The following is a 12,065-nucleotide window of genomic DNA, read 5'->3' as shown; positions in this document are numbered from 1 at the left end:
GAGTAAAGACATAAATACCCTCAAATTTTGAAAAATATAAGGGGGGGGGGAGGGGTGGTGGAGGTGATGGCATCAATCATCACACACCCCACCCAATCAAACTATGCCACGTCACCAACCCCAAATCCATCACATTTTGATAGAATTTGGTAGGGGTGGTGTGGTGTGATAGGTTTTGGTATATATACATACATATATATATATACATATAGGTTTTTATGTGAGTGAAATGATTGTATTTGAGGTGTATATATATGTATATAGAGAGAGAGAGTTTCATCACTCAAACCCACTTAAAGCGTGATGGCCATCACGCAAAACACCTCCATCAAGCTTGATAACGGAGTGGCGGCGGTGTTCAAAAACCCATCACGCGTGATGGGAGCTTCATCACGCGATGCCCCGTCCCCCCTAAACATTTACAATTATACATATTGCATAATTGATTGAACATTCACTCAAATTTTGAAAGACATAAGAGGTCATTCATTCACTCTTTATATATAACAGAGATAGAGATAATTGTAAAATTAACTACATGTCTAACGAATAGTGTAAATACAACAAAATGAAATTATTGAAACCGCTAATATATGGAAGATAGAAGCCAAAAAAAACTAAAGAAACCTATCTATGGACTTGTTGGACAATATACAAATAAACCATATGTTAAATTATTAATATCTATAATTAACATTGCTACTCATGTGATGTTATGCCTATGCATGCCCAACTTGCTACATATAAAGCTTGATGGCACCGTCCGTCTTAGAACTCTAAATCATTGATCATATTGTTAGCCATATTGGCATATTGCCATATGGGTTTGTCAGTGGTCACCATGTCATTTGTTGAGTCATATAAAATACTCTACTAATGCCAAGTACTTTTAATTAATCAATATAAGTTAAATAAATAGAAGAAATGAATAGGCGCGATAATAGCAAAATTGACTTCGAAGACCAGCAGCCACGTCGACTTCGAATACCAGCAGTCACGGTAGTATCTGAAAATAATGTCACCGAGCTAACATACCCTACAAGAAAACATACCCAGTAAAATCCCACATATAGCAAGGTATTGGTAGAGTCTGAGATGGCGAGATGAGACAATATCAAATCTATCCTAGGAGACAGAGATGATGCCCCGTCGAGACCAATGGCTCAAACATTTTTAAAATACAAAGAATAACGATACAAATAACATATAGTGTGGCTAAAGAAAACAAAACAAAAATCAGTAAATTACTGATAATAGTAATAATACCCTGATTAAAAAAGTAGCTCTACAACTCATCATCATCGTATCTCACCAATAACAAAGCTATGGTACGGTCTGAGGAGAGTAAGATATAAATAGCCATAAATAATTGTTTATTCATCTCAACGCTGTCATTGGTCACGTCAATGTTCTATTGGAGATTTTCATTTTTTTTAAACATCATGATATTTTGATACTTAAAAGTTTCGTTCATTTAAACTATTCTCGAACCCAATGCGTTAACAAATTACATGTTCATATTTCGTTGGTTAAATGCTACGTTTACTCACCACGTTATTCTCAATCCCATTATTTCAATTACATGTTACGATGTTCATAATGCAAATGTTTTCATTCTTAAATTTCATTACCTCTTTCATTTTGTTTTCAACATCGTTTACTTGGTTCAGACTATGATGATTTCATTTATTTGACTTAGTGTTTTTGCGTTATCCTTGGCCTGAATGGTATAACAATGTGTTTTGTAATGTTTTACCCTTTTAATTCATTATTTTTATTTTTAACGTTATATATGAGAATTTTATTTATATATCTAAGGTCTATGTCTTAAAACCACACAATATGGGCACATTATATGGACCATCCGACGATAGAGGTAATTAGGGTCGACACGTAATTATCAAAGTTCTCGCATGGAAAATATAATAAGTCTAGTTGTGTGAAATAACTCGGAACTTGAAATGATTTCGGGGAACGGGATAAACACAATATGATAAGAGCATGGTGGATACGCCGCTGGTACATCCTATATATAAGTGTCCTTGTCATATTTTCTATTTGTGGCGTTCTCTTGGGTCATTAAAAGATCGGCGTTATTCTATTTTTTTATTATGTATGTATAAAATTGTTTAAACTTCTAACAACTTCGTATATTAGTTGTTCTCTTTTAAAATTTTATTTTTATTTTAATTTCGGGACGAAATTTCCAAAAGTTGTAAGTCCTGTAACATTCGTTACTTTTCAAACCCGAAAATCCGACCCGTTTTAAATTTTTGGTTTTTATTTATAAATATATGTATAAAAACATATTATAATATCCAACTCCATAATAAAATATACATTCAACATTTCTAATCCCCGATATGACACTCGGCATTTTCAGTTAAATCCTGTTGACTGTGTCAGTAAACCCAGTTAGTTCTGTTAACTAAGTTAATGAACTCCCATGCATATAGTGTCATGTATGCATACATTGAGTCAGTGGTGTCGTTACTGACCTAAGTGAGAGTAACTAGTTATTGATAACTAGAATAATAAACTTGTCATACATGTTATAATATATGATAGGTTATAATAAATTTGTCACACATGATATGTTACATGTATTATATGTGGTGGGTGAAATTGTGTTACATGCTACATGATTAGTTGTTGTATACTTATATGTTGTAGGAGAAGTGAATAATTAAAATAACATAACCTATGATATATTACATGACAAATAACAAAAAGACTAGTACACAACATATGGTTACTAGAAAATGTTTATAATAGAATGTAACATGTCACATGTATTTATAAAATTAATTATGTCTTAATGATTGTGTTAATGATGAGTAAATAACAATTAAGGTTATATTCTCTTTCTTCCTTTTGGCCGTCCATATCACATCACACACACGTACATTTTATTTTTCTAAAACACTCTCAAAATATCATAATCAAGTTGGGTGATTCTTGGAACAAATAGTGAGATAGCATTGATCAAGCAAGTAAGTAAGCATGGTTAATATATATTTTGTTATGTTTCTTTGATTTGGGATTGTGGGATTGAGTATCCAGACACATGTAATCATAAGAAATAAAATGATGATCAAGTTGATGGTTTTAAAAGAAATTGTGTGTCTTGTCATAAAAGAAAATACAGAAACCGTTTGTACATAAATATTATTTTATAAATCATTAAAATAATAAAAGACATGAGATTTGGTTATAGAAAATGGTTCCTTGATGATTAAAGATCATAAGGATATAAGAATCATGATTTTTGTGACTTTTGGTTTAAATCTTCTTGTTGACAGATTCTGTGTTTTAGATTGTAGATTGTATAACATGATGATACGTCGGTGTTTCTGATTGATTGTGATACTATGATTACGTAAATTGAATCTAATTTTCAGAAAGTCAAGAATCATAATTTTTGGACCTTGTTTGACTAGTTTTTATTAATTTACAAAATCGGGTTGCAATCCTGATTGAAAGAGAAATTTTCTGAGCTGTGTTGTAAATTGTATAACTTGAGATTGAAAATAGATATGGGTGTTATTACACTTCTAGAATGTTATAAATTAAATTAGGAATCCAATCCAATTTGTCATGCATCAATTGGACATATATGGAATTTTTAGAAAATATTTACATTCTATTGTGCTGATAAGGTAGCTGAAAATAGGTTGTTGTAGTGTATGAATTTTCATGATGTTTGTGTGTGTTGAAAAATTACAAGAAAATTTTATTTTGTTCCTAATACTTGAAAGTATCTGTAGGAATTATTTGGTAAATTATTTGCATGTTTTGACTGGTTAGAAAAATAGGTTTTGGTGACTTAAAATCTGCCCAAATTTATCCAACATGTTGTTTGGTAAAAATAGTTGTAGTTTGTACAAAGATTGTTATGTTATATTGGAATTTGACTTTATTGGTCAACTTGAAATTATTTTACTAAATGTTTGGTCTTACTTATGAGAAATGAAATTGGTAAAAGAGTGACTTAGTCATAGGGTTGCATGAAAAATGATTAACTACAAATTACATGATCGATTATTAGGTTGCGACTATGAATATCTTATGACTATTTTAAGTCTAGATAATTGGTCAAAAGTCACCAACGGGTCGTTAGTCAACATTTAGGATCAGCGGTCAATATTTTGGTCAACGGTCAATATTTTTAGTCAACGGTCAACAACTTGGACCTTTTGGTCAAAGTCAACGGAAAGTCAAACTTTTAATAATCCATGGGATTGTTTGGATACTAAGGATTCTAGGAATCGCTTAGAAAATACTTATAATGCTTGTATGAATATCTACTTTTTATGAGTCGTCAGTTAATATTAATTTTTATGCTTTTAATTCTAGTTCGTGACGTTCAATTCCTTCGATTTCATTTACGTACTTTCGATTTTATTTCAAGTTTGTCTTCAACATCAAGGTGAGTTTCTCACACCCCCTTTTTACATTTTTATTACTTTTGGGGGTAGCATATATATCCTATCAAAATTCAATTCTGTTTACTTATTATTTACAAACTACAATTCGCATCATGGACTTGTGTGTTTACTTGTTACTTGCTTAATTATTACGTGCATGGATTTCTTCGTTAAGTATGATCATACGCCCCCCCCCCTTGCACCCATGGAACATCTGATCCTGGTGGAAAAGGGACTCCGATCTGAGTACGTTGGTGCACAATCCCAACTGGAAAAGACCTTCATTTATTCTTTACACTCATGGACCATTATTTCTAGTGTAAAGAACCCTTATGTGTTTTTTCACAAGTTTTCATGGAATTGTATGGTTTTTACATATTATTTAAACTCTGTGAACTCACCAACTATTCAGTTAGCTAACATTATTTTATATATATGCTACAGGTACCTTATATAGAAGATGTTGCCGTGATAAAGACATTAGTACTTAGGTTATATTAATAAATGGACAAGATGTTCATTGTTCTTGTATTTTCCTTGTATTTCTTGTTACAAACTTGTGTACTTGATGTGTAAATCAATTAATGATAATATTGTCACATAATAGTGTCACATGTGTTTTGAGCAATTTGTACGTCACATTCAGGCGTTTTCGCTTTAGCCAGGGTGCTACAATATAAACCAAACCATAGATTAAAGTTTAAACTTTTGTACCTCGGTTATCAAAATCGGGAAGAACACCGAGAGATAACAAATGGCGCTAGATCAAAACACGACAAGAAACCGGTGATGGCAGTGAGTCCGGACAGCGGTAACGCGGCGGCGAGAAACGGCGGCGCGGCAGCAACAGTTTTGAACAGCAGCAGCGATCAGCGGCAGCTGCAGGTGGTGGCGGTGATGGGATCTGGTGGCGGTGAAAGCTGGTGGCGTCGGCGCCGGAGCAGATGGCGGCGGCCGGCGGTAACAGACGGCACCAGTGGAGCAGCAGCTCCTATACAATACAGGCAGCGCACAGCAGCAGCGAGACAGGCCAAAAAGGGCCGACGGCCGGAAAACCGACTCGCTGGAAAACGACTGGAGGTGATGATAGTGTCTAGGGTTTGTTGCTTTTTAGTGATTAGGTCCTTTTTAAGATAATATCTATTATACTATATATAGAAAGTAATTATAGGGTTTAACCAGTTTAAACCTATTGGGCTTAAAGCTCAATTACCAAACCAAAGACTAATATATCATCCAATCCTTTTAATTTGTTGTGTCGGCCCAATTAACGATTAAGTGGATTTAAGATTCGTTACCCTCGGTGTAACTCATACCGGGTCATATTCGGGTCGGTCCGCGTTGACTTGACCCGAACCGACCATATATTCCAACAGTCTCCCACTTGGACGGAATCGAATCAAGTAGCACAACGCTGACAGCTAGAGGTGTTCTAGCTACACATATCTGTCCCGAACCGATTTTGACATGTTTAAATTTATAACCAAAATATCTTGAAATGCATTACTGCAAGATAATGAACTTATAGTAATCGTTGTCATTTATCTTTTCTGTAAAATACATCAATTGAACGATGAGACATGGATCAAATCAATCTCATATAGTGTTCAATTATTATAGTTCTTGATATAAAGTCAAAGTGGTCCAATCAAACACACAGTAAGTTTGGGTGAGGCCTCACACTTTACCAGTTTGAATCAACGAGGGTGCCAAGATGTCTAACTGATACATCTCATGTAAGAGTACAGAATCCCATCTTGACTATATACAACTCTCACTGAACTTCAGAATATTCTCAATCAATGCCTTTATGACTGGCAGTTACGCAACAGCGGTTAACATGATCAAAGAATATTCATTGGTAAACGAGAGTTCTTATATGTATCTCAGGTCTAAGGATACTAAATGAGCATACTATTATCAAAACATCTTATGATCAAGATCCATGAAGATGATTTGATGCGAGTTACATCCAACGTCATTCATAATGAGGTCTGTGAGTTTGGAAGTCAACTGCTTGAGTCTAAAGTCAGAATAGTCTTAATTCAGAATCGTTCCCACGAGTCTGATCAACTACGGATAATTTAGAATATAATATTCATGGATTAAACGTATTAAAATGAACACAGTTGTATCATTCAACGTTTGCATTTAACCATTAAATTTAAATCAAAAGTGAACTGAAAAGTACAACTGATTAAATGTTTATACATCCAAATAATAAATCAAAATAAATCACTAGCAACTCTAATCCTGATAGCATTTCTATGCTGATCATACTTGTCCTGAGTCATTGGCTTAGTGAACGAGTCAGCTAGTTTTTGATCTGTGTCTACTTTGCTTATCACGATGTCTTTATGTTCCAGTAATTCTCGTACATAGTGGAACTAAAAATGTGCTTGGCCATGTGATGAAAATTGGGCTCTTTGGCTTGAGCAATAGCACCTGTGTTATCAAATATTACGTCGATCATTTTCCTAAACTTGGAACCAGATCGAGGTTGGCTATGAATTTCTTCATCCACGCAGATTATGAGCGAAAAACATCGCGGTCATTCTGGAAGTTAGTGTCAGTGTAACATCTTACAGTGAGCTCCTCTTCCACTCCTCCAAACACTCTTACGAGACGTCAGGTTTAGTGCATAATATAGCGTACATGACAGAGTCAATCGCTGAAGCATATGGAATTGCTTGCATGTGCTTTGTCTCAATGTCCGTTGCCGGAGATTGCGATTTGCTAAAACGATTCCTTTAGCAACGGAACAACTCCTATCTTGGAGTTGTCCATTGAGAAGCGTGTCATGACTTTGCTTATGTATGTACTTTTACTTAGCCCTAGAAGCCACTTAGATCTATCTCGATAGATCTTGCTTCCCATAATATAAGCAGCTTCACCAAGATCTTTCATTGCGAAACAAGATCCCAACCAGTGCTTAACTTCCTTAAGCATAGGAATGTTGTTTCCAATTATCAGTATATCACCCACATACAGGATGAGGAATGACATAGTGCTCCCACTAGCCTTTCTGTAAACACAAGGCTCATCTTCATTTTTGATAAAACCAAACTCTTTGATTTTCTCATCAAAATGTAGATTCCAGCTACGAGATGCTCGTTTGAAAATCCACTTGCTCCCTATTGCCCGACCTTCGGGGGGTAGCTCAATCAAGTTCCAGACTTGATTGTCATGAATAGATTGCATCTCGGCGTTCATGGCATCTTGCCATTTCTCAGATTCCGGATCCAAGATTGCAGATTTGTAGTTAGTAGGTTCGTCGCCAGACTTGGCTACTAATAAGAGTTCGGGACCATCTAGATGCAATAAGTATCTAGAGTTTGGTACGGGAGTCCTACTACTTCTGCGAGCGCTCGTGTTTATGTCTGATGTATCAGCAACAACAACTTTCTAAGTTTGTCTAAATCGTTGATAAAAGAAACGAAGTATCTTTCATGGTTTCTAGACATGGTTCTGAAAGGTCCACACAAATCAGTATGTATGAGTCCAAACAGATCTGTTGCTCGTTCACTTTTATGAGTGAAGGAGTCTTTGGCGAGTTTTCCAGCTAAGCAAGATTCACAATCGTCAAAGAGTCCGGTCCTGTGGATTCAAGAATCCCTTCGGATTGGAGTCTTTTAACTCTTGCCTTGCTTATGTGGCCAAGTCGGCAATGCCATAGAAATGTATCATTGATGCCAGACGGATACGTTTTGAAAGATTATATACGTTATTATTAGTTTGAACATCAATCTCATGAATACCATTTCGAGGTTAGCCTCAAAGTAAAAGATGTCATTCAAGTAAGCAGAAATAACCATGTCATTAAAAACATACTTAAATCCTTGTTCAAACAACAACGAAACTGAAATGATGTTTCTGGTCAAGCCAGGAGCATACAAACAATTATTCAAATGAAAAACTAGGCCAGATGAACAAGTAAAATGAAAAACTACAGTTGCCAGAACTGGTACTCTCTTCTCATCTCCAATGATGAGTTCCATGCAGCCTTTATTCAGTTTCCTCCACTTCTCAGGCTCCTGCAAGACACTAACGAGGTGGAAACCACATCCGGTATCAAATACCCATATGTTGCTAGAGACAGTGAAAAGTTCAATAACGTATATAGGAATACCTCGAGAGGAGCCTTCACCACTGGCTCTCTTCATCTTGATCTCAGCAAGGTATTCGGGACAGTTTCGCATCCAGTGTCCCATTTGGTTGCATCGGTAGCACTGGCGCTCCTCAGGGAGCGGCAGTGGTATCTTTGGAACCCCTTTGTTAGAATTGGTGGCACGAGGGGCAGCAATGGTAACATTCTTCTTGTCTTTACCCTTATAACCCCGGTTCTTGGGATTAGGCTTCTTGACACCAGCAGATCGGATCATCAGAACATGATTGGTCCTTGAAGGAATGTTCATCTCAGCCGTCTTGAGCATGTTGTGAAGCTCCTGTACTGTCTTCACCCCGACATTCATGTTGAAATTCATTACGAACTGGCCGTAAGAGCTGGGGAGAGAGTTGGGGATGAAATCCGCTGCCATATCATCAGGCAGGGGATAATCAAGCTTCTTGAGTTGATCGATGTGCCCCTTCATCTTTAGAACATGCGCACTGACGGGAGACCCTTCTGCCATCTTGAAACTAATGAGTTGTTTCATGGTGTCGAAACGTTCTTGACGGGCTTGTTTCTGGAACATGCCCTTGAGTTTCTCAAGCATCTCATAGGCACCAAAGTCTTCCATGACTTTAGCAAGCTCAGAAGTCATGGTGGCTAGCATAATGCAGGAGACATCAGCCGAGTCATCCTTATGCTTCTTAAGAACTTTTCGAGCAGCGGATGTATTGTTTTCAGGCTCGGTTGGAACAGGTCCATCGAGAACATACAGGCGCTTTGCCATGGTGATAACAAGTCTCAAGTTGCGGTGCCATTCGATGAAGTTGGTACCATTCAATTTATCCTTCTCAAGGATTGACTTAAGGGCGTAGGGTGAGTTTTCGTTTGATGACATCTGATTAAATAAGAAAAACTAAATTTAATTAGTATTTTCGACGTTTTAGTCCTATTATTAATGACCCAATAACATTAATAAAATAGGAGCATGAGAATCTGGCTTCCAGTTATTAAAGACAGCTGTAGCACACAACATTAATAAGTGGTTAGGCAGACTCACAACGATTGCCAATTGTGAATAGAGCACAACTCTCGGTTATGAGGCCTATTGAGACAACAATTGTCTGAATAGATACATTTAGCCTCATCTTTGCCCACTTTAAGTCTTCAGACAGCTGTAGCACGTAACAGGAGAGTAAAGTAATAGTTGTCCTAGTACAATGACGTGTGAAAGGGCCGGATGTGTCAAAGAAACGCTTTCACCTTGATGGGATAGGCTAGAAAACAAGTGCGGTGTTGTAGCTCCAAACACTCGAAAGTTCGCAGTATGCCTCAAGTGTGACTTGTAGTAGGATTGGCATAAACTATTGGTTTTTAAATTGTGATTAATTTTTATAATTACCAAATAGAGTAAAAGTCAAATTTTACTGTATTTATTATCGGGACAAATTGATGAACCCTTTCATCTCTCAGGACACTTAGTTTTAAATAACCTATTAAAATCTAAGTTTGTCGCGATATGGCTAACCAATTTTAAGTTAATGGAAAATCTATTAAGTTATTAGTTTTGGAAATCAAAACGCTTTTAATTTGCAAAACATTATTGGTTAATTAAAATGTTTATTTTCAAATTTATTTGGTATTAGGTCGGTGATATTATAATCTTATTATAAACCATCCAAGCAACCACAATAGCAAATAATAATATGTAAATCCTTATGGCCAAAAAAGGTGATCATTCTCGCTAATGCCAATTAGGGAGACCGATCGGGTCAAGGGGTTCACAACACAAAACAACCACAAGGATGGACTTCATGGTGCATCCCGTCATCTTGTCCGAACTCCCACTAACTCCAAGAAATCCTTAAGCTCGTCATCGGCTATCTTCGTGTCTTCTTTATTACAAAATTTATAATACTAACAAAAATTCCCTATTACAAATTTGAACCATCAATATGGCCAAAAGAAAACCGAAAACTAAAATAATAACCGTTTACTACTTTGAACCATCCATATGGCCAAATAACAAGCTCAACAACCAAACAAACATAGGTCCGGGCCGGATTTACATATTCAAAATAAAATAATATTCGGGTCGTTTTGACTTGGTCAAATAAAATAAACAAAACTTTGACCAAATCTAAAATTACCCGAAAACAAGTCTAGATCAAGAAACTTTAAACAATTTAAAGTTTGTGTTGTAGATCCGATTTAAACGAACCGGTATCGACTCGTACGTTGTAACCGCGGCTCTGATACCAATGTTGGGTTTCAACGGTGGTTCGAGACAAAAACGGTCAAACTATTTTAACCCGTTTTAGTATATTTCGTTTCATAAATATTAATCAATATTAATATATATATATATATATATATAAATGAACTAAAAAACGCAGCGGATAATTAAACGAGTAAAACAAACCATAAACCGAAACCCGAATCCGGATCCGGTTACAACAATATACGAGTACGATTAATATAAACCAAACCATAGATTAAAGTTTAAACTTTTGTACCTCGGTTATCAAAACCGGGAAGAACACGGATAGATAAAAAATGGCGCTAGATCTAGACACGATAAGAAACCGGTGATGGCAATGAGTCCGGACAGCGGTGATGCGGCGGCGCGGCAGCAACAGTTCTGAACAGCAGCAGCGATCAGTGGTGGCGGTGATGGGATCTGGTGGTGGCGATAGTTGGTGGCGTCGGCGTCGGAGCAGATGGCGGCAGCTGGCGGTAACAGACGGCACCAGTGGAGCAGCATCTCCGATACAATACAGGCAGCGCACAGCAGCAGCAATACAGGCCAAAAAGGGCTGACTGCCGGCAAACCGGGTCGCCGGAAAACCGACTCGCCGGAAAACGGCACTGGAAAACGGCTTGAGGTGATGATAGTGTCTACGGTTTGTTGCTTTTTAGTGATTAGGTCTTTTTTAAAATAATATCTATTATACTATATATAGAAAGTAATTATATGATTTAACCAATTTAAACCCATTGGGCTTAAAGCCCAATTACAAAACCAAAGCCTAATCTATCATCCAATCCTTTTAATTTGTTGTGTCGGCCCAGTTAACGATTAAGTAGGTTTAAGATTCGTTACCCTCGGTGTAACTCATACCGGGTCATATTCGGGTCGGTCCGTTGACTTGACCCGAAACGACCATATATTCCAACAGATTGGTGCATGTACCCTTGTCTTTCGGCTATCAACGCCACCACATGATGTCTGATTAACCTTCCACCACTTTTAACATTATTTTCACGAGATTTGTAAAATAATGTCAAAATTAGTGCAATTTCACTTTTGCCCACCCGAGGGTTCACATATATACATTATATGCGAGCACCGCAAGCAATGCGAGCACTCAACAACTAATAATAATAATAGTGTAACATAGAAAGAGAAGAAAAAGTAGCACTAATCACATTTAAGGTAACCGCATGCTCCTTTAAAAGTCTATGCGCCCCATCATGCACTCGATGAGTTGCAAGCTAACACACCATAACAACAAACCAATACACTAAAG

The sequence above is a fragment of the Bidens hawaiensis genome, unplaced genomic scaffold, assembly GCF_021521415.1.
Source record: "Bidens hawaiensis isolate Kalapana, Puna unplaced genomic scaffold, B.hawaiensis_p1.1 tig00000190_1, whole genome shotgun sequence".
NCBI classification, from domain to species: Eukaryota; Viridiplantae; Streptophyta; class Magnoliopsida; order Asterales; family Asteraceae; genus Bidens; species Bidens hawaiensis.
The sequence above is the reverse complement of the archived record's forward strand: the minus strand, read 5'-3'. Positions refer to the sequence as shown.